Raw genomic sequence first — 16,284 nt, 5'->3', positions numbered from 1 at the left:
TACCCTTTCCAGTGTCCTCCTCATCCTTGCATGTGCACCTCACATTATGGGCAAAGGGACCTCAAAGGCCTAATGGCCAGCCCTCATCCAGCAGCTATGGCACTGGCATGAACATCAATTGCACTTTCTGCACTTTACACACTGGCCAAGCTATTCGACCATGGGAGGCAGTGCACACAACAACAGGGCACCACACTGGCCAAGCTATTCGACCATGGGAGGCAGTGCACACAACAACAGGGCACCACACTGTACTTAGAGGCCGTCCTTCCTCTTGCAGGCCAAGCTGGCCCAGAATCTGAAGAGCCGGACTGACACCGGGGGAGGCCGTGCCCAGTTCCAGCAGCTCAGTGACCTGGAGGAGCGCGTGGGTCGACTCATGGGTGCCCGGGTGATTGGCCCCGTTGCAATTGGAGATGCCGACCCTGTGCTGGGCCCCAATGGTAAGGACATGACCGTTTGGACCTCTCTCGTTCCCCTTGCGCTTCAGATCTACATCCTTTGCCACTGTCCGACCAATGCGCAGAATGCCACCACTCATGCCTCCCTCGCTGACGCCCTGTCCTCACTCTAAAGCTACTCTTGTGCCTTCCTGCTTTCAGCTGGTGAGGAGGAGGTCCCTGAAGCTGCGAGTGTCAGTCCCTCGGAAGAGGAGGACGAGGAGGAGCAAGAGGAAGGCGGCACATCGGGGGAACCCTCATCCGCGCCAGGGGATGGCAATGGAGGGGACACGTCTTCCCTGGAGGAGAGCCAGGGGGAAGTGTTGCAGGGGGGTGTAGCTCCTGTGCCCAGTGGCGTCCAGCCACGCGGGAAGGGTCGGGCAGCTCGGCTGCCTTCTCCCCAGAGGGGGGAAGTGTTGCAGGGGAGTGTAGCTCCTGTGCCCAGTGGCGTCCAGCGACGCGGGAAGGGTCGGGCAGCTCGGCGGCCTTCTCCCCAGAGGGGGGAAGTGTTGCAGGGGAGTGTAGCTCCTGGGCCCAGTGGTGTGCAGCCACGCGGGAAGGGTCGGCCAGCTCGGCGGCCTTCTCCCCAGAGGGAGAGTCCGGCCTCCAGTCCGGAGACAGTCCTTGCCCAGGAGGTGCGCCTCCTTGATCAAATGTCCGCGGACTCGGATCGTCGGCACACCGAGTTCATGGGGGTTGTGGGACGGATGCCTGAGGCCATTGAGTCCCTGGCTCATAGTGTGGCCGATTTCGGGGCCTCACAGGCCAGGGGCTTCGAACAACTCACGGCAGCACAGGCCAGGGGTCTCGAACAATTCGGGGCATCACAGGACGCGAGTCGGGCACAATTCGGGGCATCACAGGACGCGAGTCGGGACGACTTCAGGGCAGCACAGGCAGCGAGTGGAGAGTTGATCAGTGGTGCCGTGCAGTCACTGGCTGGTCTGATGCGGGCACAGACCAGGGCAGTACGGGCACTCACTGCTGCCACACTCGCTGTGTCACGCACGCATCGCCAGGGCACCCGCCAGATTGCTGCGCTTGCTGCAGTGCCAGCCCGGCCGAGTGCCAGTGTCTCTGGTGACCAGCGAGCACCTGGCATCAGCCAGCTTGCCCCCATTGCTGCAGCCGCCACTGCCACTCCCTCAGCAAAGCTGCGACGAGCTGCTGGAGAGACTGATGCTGCCCAGCCACAGCTGCAGCAGTCAGCAGCCGGCCCCTCGAGGGCCGGAGCTCGTCTAGGCCGACCCCCAAGGGCATCTGCCGTCACGCAATGTGCCCCTCAGGAGCCTTCCCCCAGCCTTGCAACACCCACAGGGCCCAGGTTGAGGCGGAGCAGCAGGTCGGCCAGGGGCCGGAAAAGCCTGGACAAGGACTTGCCCTCTCGGCACACAAAGTAGAGTGTGTTGGCAAATGTTTTTTTATCTGGGGGTGTTTGTGTTCTCTATGGGGGGGGTTTATTTTGGTAAGGCCGAGGATGAAGGCAAATGTTTTTTTATATGGGGGTGTTTGTGTTCTCTATGGGGGGGTTTATCTTGGTAAGGCCGAGGATGAAGGCCATTGTTTTTTTATATGGGGGTGGTTGTGTTCTCTATGGGGGGGGTTCTTTTGGTAAGGCCGAGGATGAAGGCCATTTGGATGGACAAGTTTTGTTATTCCTCCCCAGGTTGTGGTAGTGAGATATGTTTTTGACTGTTTTTTGGGGGTGTTGTCTGTTTTTGGGTTTCATGTGGGAAGGGCCCTCAGTTTGTTCAATAAAGCTTTTTCTTTATTCAGCTTGTCCATGTGTGATGTTTCAAGTGGTTGTTGCGTTAACCGGCTGAGGGCTTGCGGAGCGGCTGCATTCATGTGCCTTCATTGCCGCAAGCCATTCCCTGACAGGGGGCCTAGAAGTGTCGTTCAATAAGCCGCCGACGGACGGCCCTTGGACCTTGTGGCTCCCTCCTGGGCTGGTACTCCTCCTCCTTCTCCTCCTCCTCATGGTCCTCCTGCTTGTCCTCCTGAGGTGGTGGTCCAACGTGAGGTGGCAGTGCCTGAGTCCTGCGGATAGCCAGGTTGTGCAGCATGCAGCAAACGACGACGAACTGGGAGACTCTATCCGGCGAATACTGGAGAGATCCGCCGGAGCGATCCAGGCAGCGGAACCGTTGCTTGAGGACGCCAATCGTTTGCTCTATGATGTTCCTTGTGGCTTGATGGCTTTCGTTGTATGCCTCCTCAGCAGGGGTCCTGGGCGCGCGGAGCGGGGTCATGAGCCATGTACACAAAGGATAGCCTTTGTCCCCGATAAGCCATCCTCTTGGGGGAGGCTGTGCCTGGAACATGTCAGCCACAGTAGTCTGGTGCAGGATAAATGCATCATGGCTGCTGCCTGGAAAGCGGGCATTGACAGCTAGGATGCGCTGCCTGTGGTCACACACCAGCTGTACATTGAGGGAATGGTAGCCCTTCCGGTTGCGGTAATCCTCGGCATTGTCGATAGGTGCCCGCATAGCCACATGCGTGCAGTCAATGGCGCCCTGCACCATGGGGAAGTCGGCGATCCTCGCAAATCCGACTGCACGCTGCTCCTGCCTCTCTAGGGTCATGGGGAAGGAGATGAATTGGTGTCTCCTTGTGAAAAGGGCATCGGTGACCTGCCGGATGCAGCGATGCACGGCGAACTGGGAGATGTTCGCTATGTCCCCAGCAGCGGCTTGGAAGGAGCCGCTTGCATAAAAGTTCAGAGCCACCGTGACCTTCACTTCCACCGACAGAGACATCCTGCACATCAGCTGTGGACGCAGATCTCTGTGAAGCAGCTGGCAGATCTCTGCAACCACCTCCCTTCTGAAGCGCAGCCTCTTAACACAATGCGCGGCAGTCATGGTGAGATAGGACACCTGCTGGCGGTATTCCCTGAGTGGGTAAGGCCTACGTTGCCGACGCCTGATGGCCCCTCTGCGTCTAGGCATGGCTGCCCCTCTCACACAGCGTCTGCGAGCCCTTCGCACATAATGCTGGAACTGAGGGTTGGAACCCCATGCAGCCCCCATAATATACTTGCAAACAGTGAAATCACAATGAGTCAAATTTCCAAGCTCTGGCCAGAAGCCAAAAATACCTCTCCTATGTTGGCCCAAATCAGTAAGGTCTCTTCCTTGGTCTCTGTCCAGAAATCCGTAGCACTAAAGTCATTGCAGCAAAATGGCAGCCCTTTATAGTTCAGTCTAAGTGCCCTTTAATTAGCGCTCCCTGAGGCCCGCAGGGCCTCTGCTGCGTTCCACCTCACAGTTCTTAACAGCGCCACGCCCACATTGGGCGGGCGCCACTGAAGTTCCAGTTTGGGGTGCACAAACGGCGTTGCACGACGAAATGACGTCATAAGTTGCGTGCGCAACTGAGCGCGCGCAAACACTTTGCGCCGGCGCTAAATGTCAACTGAAGTTGGGCGTAGGCGCAGATCATTCTGCGCCCGGCCGCTAAGTGCCTAGCGCTCGAGATCTACTCCTCTTATGGCGCTAACGGCTGGCGAACGCAACTGAATTTCTAGGCCTATGTTTCTGCATCCCTAGATCTCTTTCTCCCTCAACTGTCTTAGCAGTCTCACTGCTTAGTGCATACATTCTTTCACTGTTCTTTTTCCTCAAAACGTACTACTTCACTTTCTCTGCATTGAACTGCATCGGACATCTACCTGCACACTCCAGTAAGCTGTCCACCTGTTCATATGGTCCTTCATTCTCCTGCATTCTTCCTCACAGTTTGTCTGTCAAGAGAGGACACTGCATAGATCCCTGGGTCACATCAGAGGCTGGTTATCCTGCGGCAAGTGACACACCTCCTGACTCCCAAAAGCCTTTCCACCACCTACAAGGCACAAGTCAGGAGTGTGATGGAATACTCTCCACTTGTCCGGATGGGCGCAGATGTAACAACATCCAGGACAAAGCAGTCCTCTTGATTGGCAGCCCATTCACCACCTCAAACATCCACCCCTTCCATCACCAGTGCACCGTGGCTGCAGTGTGTACTACCTATAGGATACACTGCAACTGGAAGTCACACACCATTCAGACTTGGACATATATTGCCATTCCTTCATTGTCACTGGGTCAAAATCCTGGCACTCCCTATCTAACAGCACTGTGGGAGGACCTTCATCACATGGACTGCAGCGGTTCAAGAAGAAGGCTCGCCACCACCTTCTGGAGGGCAATTAAGGATGGGCAATATATGCTGGCCTTGCCAGCAATGCCCACATCCTGAGATGAATTTTAAAAACACCACTATCCACAGACAACTAATCTGAAAGACTTATCCCTACTCTTTGTTTTTTATCCTCTAGCCACCCCTCTTTCCATGCAACTACATTCCCTTAAATACCACTGGAGAGAAATTGGCTAACCCCCGAAAACAGGTGTGCGGATCGCAGTACGTGATTAACCTGCGCCCGTTCATTGCATTGCAGGCAGCATATTAAATTGGTGCTGCCTGCTCTTTTAAATGATTGGTGCATCACCCAGCGCTACCCACGCCATTCATTGACTGCACACATCAGCAGGGGCTAGCGTTACTTAAAGGCAGCCTGCACCTCTTAAAGGGGAGGTGCATTCTGGTTACAAGAAGCATTGGGAGTTTTTTCAAAAGTCAATCTGGGCTGTGATACTTTGAGCAATGCTTCATCATGCAAGAGGGCGAGCAGCAAGGTTTTCAGACAATGCACTGAAGATCTTGGTGGAAGAGGTGGAAAAAAGGAGAGACGTTCTGTATCTGCAGAGGGGCAGGCGGCCCTCCAGACATATGCTCAGGAGGCAGAGTGAACAAAAGCAGCGGAGGTTAATGCCAGGAGTGTTGCTCCAAGAACATGGATGCAGTGCAGGAAGAAGTTTAACAATCTGACACGAGTTGTCAAGCTGAGTGAGTTCATCTTCAAATGGCATATCCTACCAACTGCACCACTAGCCCAGTGCTTCTCAAACTGGGGTCCGTAGAGACTTTCCAGGGGGTTCCCAAAAAAACCCCAATCAAGGATGGACAGTGAGCCGGTGGGAAGTGACCAGGTGCTGCTGAACGCAGCGGTGAACAGTTACCATGACGGCGGTGTGATGAAATATGCCATTCATCACTCATCTGTATTCTTTGTGTGATTGTGCCTGTGACTGTGGTTTAGTTTCAGTTTCATTTCCCTTACCTCAGTTCCGTTTCCTCACCTTGTATTGTATTGTGTGTAGGGCTCCGCCCATACCTGGCCCCTATGTAAGCAGGCTCAGCGTGCCTCACATCCAGTACTGCAGACCTCTGGATGGAAGACACCTCTCCACTGTGTGTTACCTTCTAAGTTAATAAAAGCCTTGTTTTGTTCCGCTAACATTGAGTCTCGGATTTATTGAGGCACATCAGGCGGCGGCAGCAGCAGCAGCTGTGCGCTGCAGGAAGAAGCAGAGAAGGAGAAGGGAAAATGACTGCAGGTTTCTGAGAGCTTCGGGAAGGAGCTGTGAGTTGGGCTCACAGTGGTGGCCCGGGGTTAGAGTGAAAGACATATCGCTGAAGAAACTTGAAGCCACCAGTATGATGGGGAGGCAAGCGAAAGCCGCCAATGTTTTGTGATAATAGCTGAAGCCTCCGAATTGCAGGATGATGATGTCGATCTCCATGCCTCCTGCGAGTTACTCCCTTTCTGACACCGACCCAAGTTTCTGTAGAAATGAGATTTATGCGTGAAGTTGCTGCTGCAGTGTCTGCCAGCTATTGGAGCGAGGAGGACAGCACATCTAAGGCAGAGCCCGTCCTCATCCAACAAAATTAATCAAAACAGTAAAATCAGGTCACACCTCGAGACTGCATTCTGTTTACCAAGGGAGAAGAGAAGACTCATTTATATCACCTTGAGAACCAGTTCCATTTCAATAAATGAATGATGACACAGGAGGATAATTGAAGTCAGATGTACAAGTATGAATAGAAACCTACTGCAATATGTAATTTGAGACAGTAAGATAATAAATGGAATCAAATACTATTAAAAAGACAGCGGGCCAACAGCAGCTGCAATGCCACCGCCAGCAACAGGAGACGGAGGTAGAAAGGCGCAGGGCCAGCTGTTCAGAGAACAATCGACTGTCTGTAATCAAAGATCCCATCCTGACTACCAGCCAGTTGCAGCAGCGCCGGGTTACGGCCAAAAAGAACAGGCCCTGTAAGTCGGACATACATTACATTAGATCTGTCCGTCCAAGGTTAAGGGCTGGCTAACGAGCAAATCTGACACAATAATCTGGCCAGCACTTGAATACACTGAATAACCAATGCATTCGTAATTTTAAAAAAATCAATGCTTTAAAATCACTATCATTTTATACATACATACTTGAGGGATTCCCATTTTGTAGATGTCAGCATAGCTATATTGCAATTCATTGTCAGAAGATCCTGGTACAGTATCAATAAAAGGGGGCAATAATAATTCAATTGGGGGGGTCCATGATTACTGATCCATTTGAAAAGGGGCCCTTCTAGCAAAAAAGTTTGAGAACCACTGCACTAGCCTCATCCACTGCTCAATTCAATCAGTACTCAACCCTAAATGCTTTATCTCACCCTTACACACTTAGCACTGTTGCAAGCCTTGCACTCACAGCTCCCAAACATATTGCAGGACACCCACTGACACACTTCCCTATTTCTTGCAGGAGAAGGGGGCCGATAACACCAGCCAGCAGGACAGAACTGGAGGAGGGCAGGGTGTTCAGGGAGCAATTCTCCTACCTGGACCTCAGTGAGGAACAATGTATGAGACGTCTGTGCTTCAATAAGGATGTCCTCACTGAAATCTGCCACTTGCTGCAGCCACAACTGCAACCTCAGAGCAGGGCAAGGACCGCATTGCCAGTGGCTGTGAAGGTGACTGTGGCCATGAACCTTTATGCGTCTGGCTCCTTCCAGGCTGGAGCTAGAGATATTTGCAACATCTCACAGTTTGCTGTCCACTGTTGCAGAAGGGAGGTCACTGAGGCTCTCTGGCAAGAGAGAATGAAATGTAATTGGCTCTCTTTGAATAGAGACCAGCAGGTGGACCGAGCATGCAGCTTCGCTAGGATTGCAGGCTTCCCCGTGGTGCAGGCTGCCATTGACTGCACGCACATCGCTTTGCGGGCGCCACACGTCATCTCTGCCCTATACTGGAACAGAAAGGTCCAGCTGGTGTGTGACCATAGACAGCGAATCATGTAGGTCAATGTCCAGTATCCTGGCAGCAGTTATGATGCCTTCATTCTGCGGCAGTCCGCTGTGCCATTTGCATTTGAGCCACCACGGCAAACCAGAGGGTGAATATTGGGCGACAAGGGCTATCCACTGACGACATGGCTCATGACTCTGGTGCGCAACGCACGCACACATGTGCAGCATGCATGCAATGAAAGCCATACTGCCGCACGAAATGTGATAGAGCAGACCATTGGCATGCTGAAACAATGCTTCCACTGCCTGGACCACTCTGGAGGAGCCCTGCAGTACTTGGCAGAGCGGGTCTCAAGATTCGTGGTGGTCTGCTGCATGCTGCACAACCTCGCCATCATGAGGGGACAGTGCTTGCCACCAACTAGACGGTGAGGAGGAGGAGGTGGAGGAGGAGAAGAAGTAAAGAAGAAGAAGAAACTTAGACAGCCTCTTTCTGCCCAGGCTGTACCTGAAGAACTAGTATGAGTGCAGTAACCGCCACCCCAATTCCCCATTCACTAGCAATCCCACACCTTACTTTCCCTCTGTCACTGACCATTACAGCGTTGGCTTGACCACAAAAGAAACAGCAAGGGCACTGGCAGAGTGGCAGGGGTGGTAGGACATATGCAGTCATCCTGAGAGAGGACAGCAGGTTTGTGCTCCATGGAGTCACTGCGGTGCCTCAGCAATCCTAGTAATCTGTTGGGGGACAGATTGCTGGAGTGCTGTAACACCCTGCGAGCCCCTTTGAACACTAATCTACAGCCATGATGGCAGCAGTCTGAGCTTGCATGGCAGCACTCAGATGTTGGGTGGCTGCTGCTTGTGCTGCAACGGAAGTTGCAGCATTGACCATCAGATGCTGCATCATGGTTGGGTTCACAAATGTGCAAACAGAGTTGGTCACCACTTCCATGCTGCAAAGGACAGGCTCCAAGCTCTGCACAAAGCAGCTGTGCCAAGTTGGTGCTGGACTCCTCCATGCTCCTTGACATTGAGCGCAGGCTTTCTGGCAGGCTTCCCAATGCACCAAGCATTTTGTTGTGCATATCCATCAGTGTTTTTCTGTAGGCTGCCCCATTAAAGTCCTCATCTGAGTCCTCGACAGCGGAACCCATATGCCACCTCGTCCTCCGGCGAGCTGGCACCTGCGTTATCCTTGCCCCCTGCCCTGGCTGCAGCACACTCGTGCCCGGTGTCTCACCACTTGCAGATCCCGCCTCTAATTTATCCTCTAAGATATGCCCAGTGTCAGTATCGGAGCTGGTGTGAAATCAAGTGATGGTGCTGTGTCTTCATTATCACTCTCTTGTTGGTGTTCCTCCACTGCCTGGCCAGGTTGCACCTCTTGGATATCTGAAAGGAAGCAGCCACAAAGGTAAGGTTGTGGTGAAGGGAGGGGGGGGGGAAGTAAGAGGTGCATGCTTACACCATTTGCAGCTTGTAATTCAGAAGAGATTGTGAGATGAGGAGGAAGTGGGATGTGAGAAGGAGGATTAGGTATAAGGATACCGTCATCTTCGATGGTTTCAGCCTCGCCGCTGGCCACGGCCTCAGCAATGGCCGTTCCAATAGTGGCCAGCACCATCTCCTCCATGGAGTTTAGGACATGCAGGCACGCCTCTCCTCCTCCGGTTAGCTCCTGTTGCCTCCGGTTATGCGCCACCTTGTCCTGCAAGAGAGAAGGAAGTGTGTCAATGAGTGTCATGCAATCTGTTTGGCTGATGTGGCTGTCATGGTTGAAAAGCTGGCAGTGTGTGCAAGCTGTGAGATGTGGGTGTGAGGTTTGCAGCATTGCTAAGTGTGTGAGGGTGAGGTGATGTGATGAATGTTAGGTATGAGTCCTGATTGACAGAGATTGTTGGTAGGTGAGTGATGGGGGTGTCGTGAATTGAGCAGTGGCTGATGTTCGTGGTGCAGTTGGTAGGATATGGCATTTGAAGATGTATTCACTAATCTTGACCACTCTTGTGAGGTCATTGAACTCCTTGCGGCACTGCATCCAGGACCTCAGGGCTTGACTGCTGGCATTGACCTCCACAGCTATCTGCTCCCACTGCCTATTGACCATGTGTCTGTAGGGTCTCCTGCCCCCCTGAGGATATAGGACATCTCTCCACCTCCTCCACCAAGACCTCTAGTGCAGCATCCAAAAACCTTGGAGCCCACTCATTCCTCATTTTTTCCCCAGGACAGATTCACTTCCTGCACGACTCCCAGCACCTGCTGCAGCCACAATGTTGGCGGCTGCCTACATTTCAATTGACGGGCGCAGGTTAATCGTGCATTGCGATCCCAGCCCCTGTTTTTAGGGGCTGTCCAATTTAATGCCCTAGAGGTTATGTGTCAGCCGTGGCTCAGTGGGTAGAACTCTTGCCGCTGAGTCAGAAGGTTGTGGGTTCAAGTCCCACTCCAGAGAGTCGAGCACAAAAATCTAGGCTGACATTCCAGTGCAGTACTGAGGGAGTGCTGCACTGTCGGGGTTGCTGTCTTTCGAATGAGGCATTAATCTGAGGGCCCGTCTGCCCTCTCAGGTGGACGTAAAAGATCCTATGGCACTATTTCAAAGAAGAGTAAGGGAGTTATCCCTTGTGTCCTAGCCAATACTTATCCCTCAAATAGATTATCTGGTCATTATCACATTGCTGTGTGCAAATTGGCTGCTGCATTTCCTACATTACAACAGTGACTACACGTTAAAAAGAACGTATTTAATTGGCTGTAAAACACTTTGGGATGTCTGGTTGTCGTAAAAACTGCTATATAAATGCAAGTCTTTCTTTCTTTACCCATAACCAAGATAAGACTACTTGGCCTATAAATCGCTTATCGTGTTCCCTTTTTTTTTTGAGGAGGTGTGGAACACCTGCCACCCTCCAGTCCTGGGCACGATTCCCATCTCTCATCCTTCATCTTTTTTTGTCACTGGGCACCACCCCTCTCTTGATGAAAAGAGGAATTCACCATTTGAGGAATCTTAGAGCTGGACCTGAATCTCTACCTGTGGTTTGCAATTGTGGGGCTGGGGAATCCCACCAACCCCATTCAAAAATAAATTACATTTAAACAATGGTGTTACTCATCAGAAGTACTTTATCCAAAGTCAAATGGCATCACAGAAATTACTTTCAAGGGAAAACAAGTGATCTAGTGCAAAGTAGAATCTGTAGTTCAAGGAGTAAGAGATCCATTTTTAATCCTGCTCTCACTCAATCTTAGTCAGATCATCAAGCACAGGATCAAGTGAAGATAAGCACCAGGGCAAACAAGGAGTGGGAAAATCATGAAGGAGGGGCCCACATGCACTGACAAAGCACAGCCTAGTAGCAGAAATAAGAGCAGCACTGTTAAGGCTAATGAGGAGGCCAAACTACCCAATACTGCTGATAGGGGAAGATCATCATATAAATGTGGGAGGAACAGTCATGACTGGGATATGGAATGAAACAATAGGAAAAACTGTAAAAGTAATAAATACTTTTTAAAAAGCCCTTGAATCTATTTCTAATTACAAGCTCTGTTGGATCACTGCATTCTCAACAAAATATTTTTTCTTTAAAGAGTTTGCTTACTTACAGATCCTTCACAGCAGGTGACGACTTGTCTCATTAACTTATTGTATTGACAACATAGAACAGGTTTCTTGTGTGATGTACCTTTATTCAGCTCCTCTCTGCAGATAAAATACCATTGGATTCATTAACTTTAAATCAATATTACCTGTCCCAATATTACTCCAAACAGAAAACAGAAAATATATAACATCATTATGCTTTTCTCGTATAATTATAGAAAAAACACTGTCCCAAGTCACTAAAATCAATATGTTGGAACATACAAAAAATATTCTGTTCAGAGTCCTCAGACAACATTTCCATCAATTTTACTTCTTAGTATTATACTTCTTCTTAGTGCCTCTCAGAGAAACCTATTTCAATTTCTTCTATCCGTATGATTTCATGTGGCTGTAATTGATGCCCTTAATAATGCCCACACTTGTTCACCAAGTGACTTTTCACTGCTTACCTGCCCTGGAGCTGTAGCAGTGCCAGTGAATCAGTTGCAATGTAGAGCGCCTTCAGTGCCTGAGAATAATAACAAGCGGCCAGATCGCCACTGATCTGACTAGCTTTAGTGTTCACAGTGATGAGACATATTTGATCTTCAATATCCCAAATCTAAAACACAGACATCAATATGAAACGATTTGATAACACCGATGAAATATGATTGCTGTGAAGACATGCAACATGATGATTTATAGGAGAGAACAATGCAGAGGAGAACAGTTTCAGTGTAAGGTACTTTCCTATCTATATGATACTAAATACAGTAAAACCTATATTATCCACATTCCTATTATTCACCAGAATTTCTGCAGGATATAAACTTGCTCAAGAAATCACCCCATTGTACAGCTTTTTTATTTGTAATTCATTTCCTTATCTTGGTGAATAAGACTATACAACATTTTTCTTATTACTTGCACTGTATTTATGTTCATTTCAATGCCAAAGATATTACTGCATATTATGAATCAGACCAAAATTTGTGGACACCAATTTCCAGCAGATCCCATCCATTGCGGTGGATAATAAAGGCTCAGTTTGTAGGTGTAAGGAATCTCCTACTTTGTAGTACATACTATATTATTTGTGTATCTGTTGCTTCAGTAAAAACAAAAGCTGTATAAGGTTTGGTTCAAATGTATAAGTTCTTTGACTTTTCTGTAGTCACCAAAGGAATGCATGGTTAACTAGGTGACCTTCAAACCGAAACACAGCTGGTTTCTAATGCTCTAACTAATGTTGTCTGATATGAAGAACATAAATATTGAATATCATGGAATTAACCATGCATCGTCTTTCTGCAACCAAACAGGCTCACAAACATATTTAAAATCATGTCTTCAGCTACCAATCAGCCAAACTGTTCAGAAGATCTTTTCAATCTGGTTTCAGCGACCATGTTGATATCTGAGCCAGACCAATTTATCCTCATATAAAATTACAATGAGCTTCATCTTGCCCTTGATATGATAAACAAGTTAACAGACAGCAATGAGATTTGTCTTTCACTTCTTCGTCATTAGGAATGATATAATAATTATTGATTACTGGGCTGCTCAAAAAGAATTTCGGTTTTCTTCAAAGAGACTTGCCCATTTTGATAAATCTGTCTTTAACCGGAGGTATAAAAAGCTGCCTGGATGAGGTACATTTACTGTAGTCTTTCACAGTATCATTAATTGACATGGCTGAACCACCATTACGTCACAATGGCAAGGTGGAGCTTCAGGTTACGTTAAGCCCAGATCCAGTAAAAGGACTCTAGAAAAAAAACTCTAATTCCAAAATGCTTTGTTGTTTTGGTTTCAGAAAACACTTAAGTATAAGTGAGAGTTAAGTGCTATATTGCTACTTTATCTGATTTATTTTGCTTCTGTAGAGATACATGTCTAAAAAAATAGAATTTGTAGTTTAACCTGAAACATACGGGCCTAGAAACCAAAGCCAGCAGTATCCTCTGAATATGACCACATCGGGGCCTGATCTGTGATTTTAACCTGAGGCCTGAGTGGTGGCTTCTGCGCCAGGCCAAATATCTCAGGAACAGGAGCCAAGGCCAGAAGAGACCCAGTAAAGTAAGTTGCTTCTTGTAGGCAAGGAGGAGCAGGACTGGCCTTCCCTGCTTCAGGATTCCCCCCACCCCCTGACCAGGAATCCCCCTCTCCCTTGCCTGTCCACTTACCTTAGTGCAGGGGACCATTCCCTCTAGTTCCCGCTGGCTGCCTCTGACCACACGATTTTAATGGCTGGGCAGCTGCTTCCTGCTGACTTCCCGGCATGTGACCTACAAATGAGGCCCGGCCATTAAAATCGATCGAGCCTGATGGGCACACTGCTCGAATTGTTGTGTTCCCGCCCGAAGTAAAAAATCGAGGCCCTAGCCTTTTATTTAGTGCTGCAAAGGAGCCATCATAACTTTCACAGAAATATGGGGCAGTTCTCAAAACAAACCACCTTCACAAAAAAAGTGTTTGACAAACTTTTTGTTTGCCAAATACACAACTCAACAAATCATATTAAAGCTTTTCATTCCATAATGAAAATGCCACTGGCACATTGCAGGCTGATAATGAAAATTATACAGAAAGGCGCTAGCTCTGCTCTCTCCTGGTGGCAAATACGTCCCTTGTATACGTTTTATATTTTACAAGATGCTTTCAAGGAAGGGTTGAATGAAATTATATATTAATTTAAAAAAAGATGAAGAATGTCACTTCTCAAACCTTAATTATCTTGTCTACGGAGATAGAAAATATCCTACTGTCTCCTGCAGCAATGCTGAGGAAGACGATGGGTGAATTGTGTCCATGCAGCATACCAGTTGGTCGTCTGTGTAAAAAGATCAACATATCAAATCACTCAGAAATGAGACTGTCAAACTCACTTCATGTAGAACCTGCAACAGCTGTCAGAGAGAGGAGACTTCCTTATAATTTGATTAGTCAGTCAGTGTCACTATAACATCTCCTCCCAACCAATCTACCTCCATAAATGTCTGGTGTCGAAGTGATTTTCACACTGCTGAGTTAGCCTCCCAGTGGTATTCCCTGACTTTGGCTGTGATAGTAGAAGCAAGCAAGCATTTATGGAATCAATTCATGCTAGTAGACGGTGCGGTAAAATCAGATGGAAGTGGAAGAGGGACACGAGACATCAAGCAAATATGGAGAATTGTTCTCGGAGCAGAGCGTGAGTTAAAGTTCGACTTATAATGCTATAGCCCAGATTCCCTGACACATGCTCCAACTAACAAGATGCCAGAAGCACAGCCTCGCTGAATTTACCCCATGAAAAAAGAATGGTTGACTGAGAGAAGCAAAGAAAGAAACTGCAGAAGAAAAGCAGATTTTTATTTGTTAACACATGGACACACAGGGAAACCCATGTTTAAGAACAAAACCAAGCTACTAAGAAATCCACACAACTGGAATTTCTGTTTGCCTAGTATGGATACACCACACTTACCTAAGTCTAGATATCTTAAACATAAGTTGACAAGAACCAAGGCCTAGGGGCCTCAAATGTGTATAGATTTATTGCTAAAGTTTAACCAACTGAAACTGCACAACCTACCAGCACACAGTCTGATAAACTTCCTACGGTTTTTCCTACCCTTTAGGTCATTGGCTTGCAGAGACATCCAGCTCCCAGTAACTGGACAGTCCCTTGAATGGCTCTACTGTGTAAGGCTCGCAAAATTATACAGATTCCCCCAAAATAAGAAAGAAGAGATATTGGACTGTTTGAAATAATATTGAGCCAAAGGGGACCTAAAATCAAAACCTCAGGAAGATTTGGTTAGTTTAAAAGGCATGTTCAGGCCTGTGGAAAAAAGCTGCAACAAAAGGAATGGGTGGGACAGACAGTTTGAGTATTGGAAAAGGGGCCAGATTGTCTGAGAATGTTCTGGGCCATCCCAGTCATTCTACATAAAGACAATAAGCCCACGGAAAAGACTGTTCCCGCCGAAACTTACAGGGCCACCAGGAACATGAATAATACAACACATGCCAACAACCAACAAAAGAGAACCTGGCCCCAGCAGGAAAAAGCAATCAAACAACAGTTTAAAACCACTCAGAAAGATTTCCAAAACACTTTGCACATTTTAAACTGATTTCAAAGCAATCCCGAAACCAGTTAAAATCCCCGAAACTCGATGAGAATTTAAACATATTAAAATTAACGAGCCTGCCAAAATTAACAAAGGACCAGAGGAGATTTGGCAGTCAGATAAGCCAGGCCTCAAAACAGTATCATTGAGGCCTGCCTGTTCAGATCAGATTAGAAGATCGGGAGCATGTTGCGTTCGAGAGACAGTACAGTTCACACAGTTGAGGACACGGCTCCAGAAGGTTCAAGTTCAGTACAGGAGAGAGAAAGTATGGTTCAGAAAAGGTATCATCATCACCGTACTTAGTCGGGGGATTGGAGACTTGAGGAAAGAAGAACGAAACGGAAGGAAAAGGAAATCGCGGCAATCAAAGGCCTCAAGAAACCAACAACTAACAATATTACCACCAACTAGGTAATATTGGGCCATTGCGACCAACAAGGAACCAACCACCAAGAAGTCGAAAATTCACAAACTTGTTTCCACTCTACAAGCTAGTCTGACTTACCCCTGGGTAAGATTTGACACAAAAGACTCTAAAAACTATACCTAACCAAAGAAAATTGGGTACTTACCCGATAAATCCAACTACGCATCCAACCGCATCAGCGGACAGGCGAAGACTGAAAACCCAATGCAGGTGCAGTCTTCCACCACATCCGGGGTACAGCAGGCCCCAACCGTCACAACTAAAGAGAACCCGGAAATCACGAACCTCTACAATCTGTCAAGAAAGTCGTTTGGTGAGCATTTCCTGGTCCTCTGGAATTCAGCCTAGTTAGGATAGTGGGATTGGGAGGGTAAGGTATTTTTGTCTATTGTAATTCTCCCTCGCATATTACGAAGTGTTCCCCCTTTTAGAGTATAAGATTTTATTGTAATATATATTTTCCTGTCTCAAAATAAAAATCTTAATTCTTTTGACCAACTCAGGTGTCTGTTGCAATTTCATTACAAC

At 48.2% G+C, this 16,284-nt stretch overlaps 1 pseudogene; it reads right to left on the bottom strand.

Moving 5' to 3' along the window:
• Positions 1–16,284, bottom strand: part of LOC147122696 (cilia- and flagella-associated protein 337-like) — a 41,202-nt pseudogene that overhangs the window by 10,502 nt on the left and 14,416 nt on the right.

The sequence above is a fragment of the Somniosus microcephalus genome, chromosome 2 (genome assembly GCF_052327205.1).
Source record: "Somniosus microcephalus isolate GS21.2 chromosome 2, FLI_Smic_1.0, whole genome shotgun sequence".
Lineage (NCBI taxonomy): Eukaryota > Metazoa > Chordata > Chondrichthyes > Squaliformes > Somniosidae > Somniosus > Somniosus microcephalus.
This window is presented reverse-complemented; position numbering and strand designations above follow the sequence as displayed.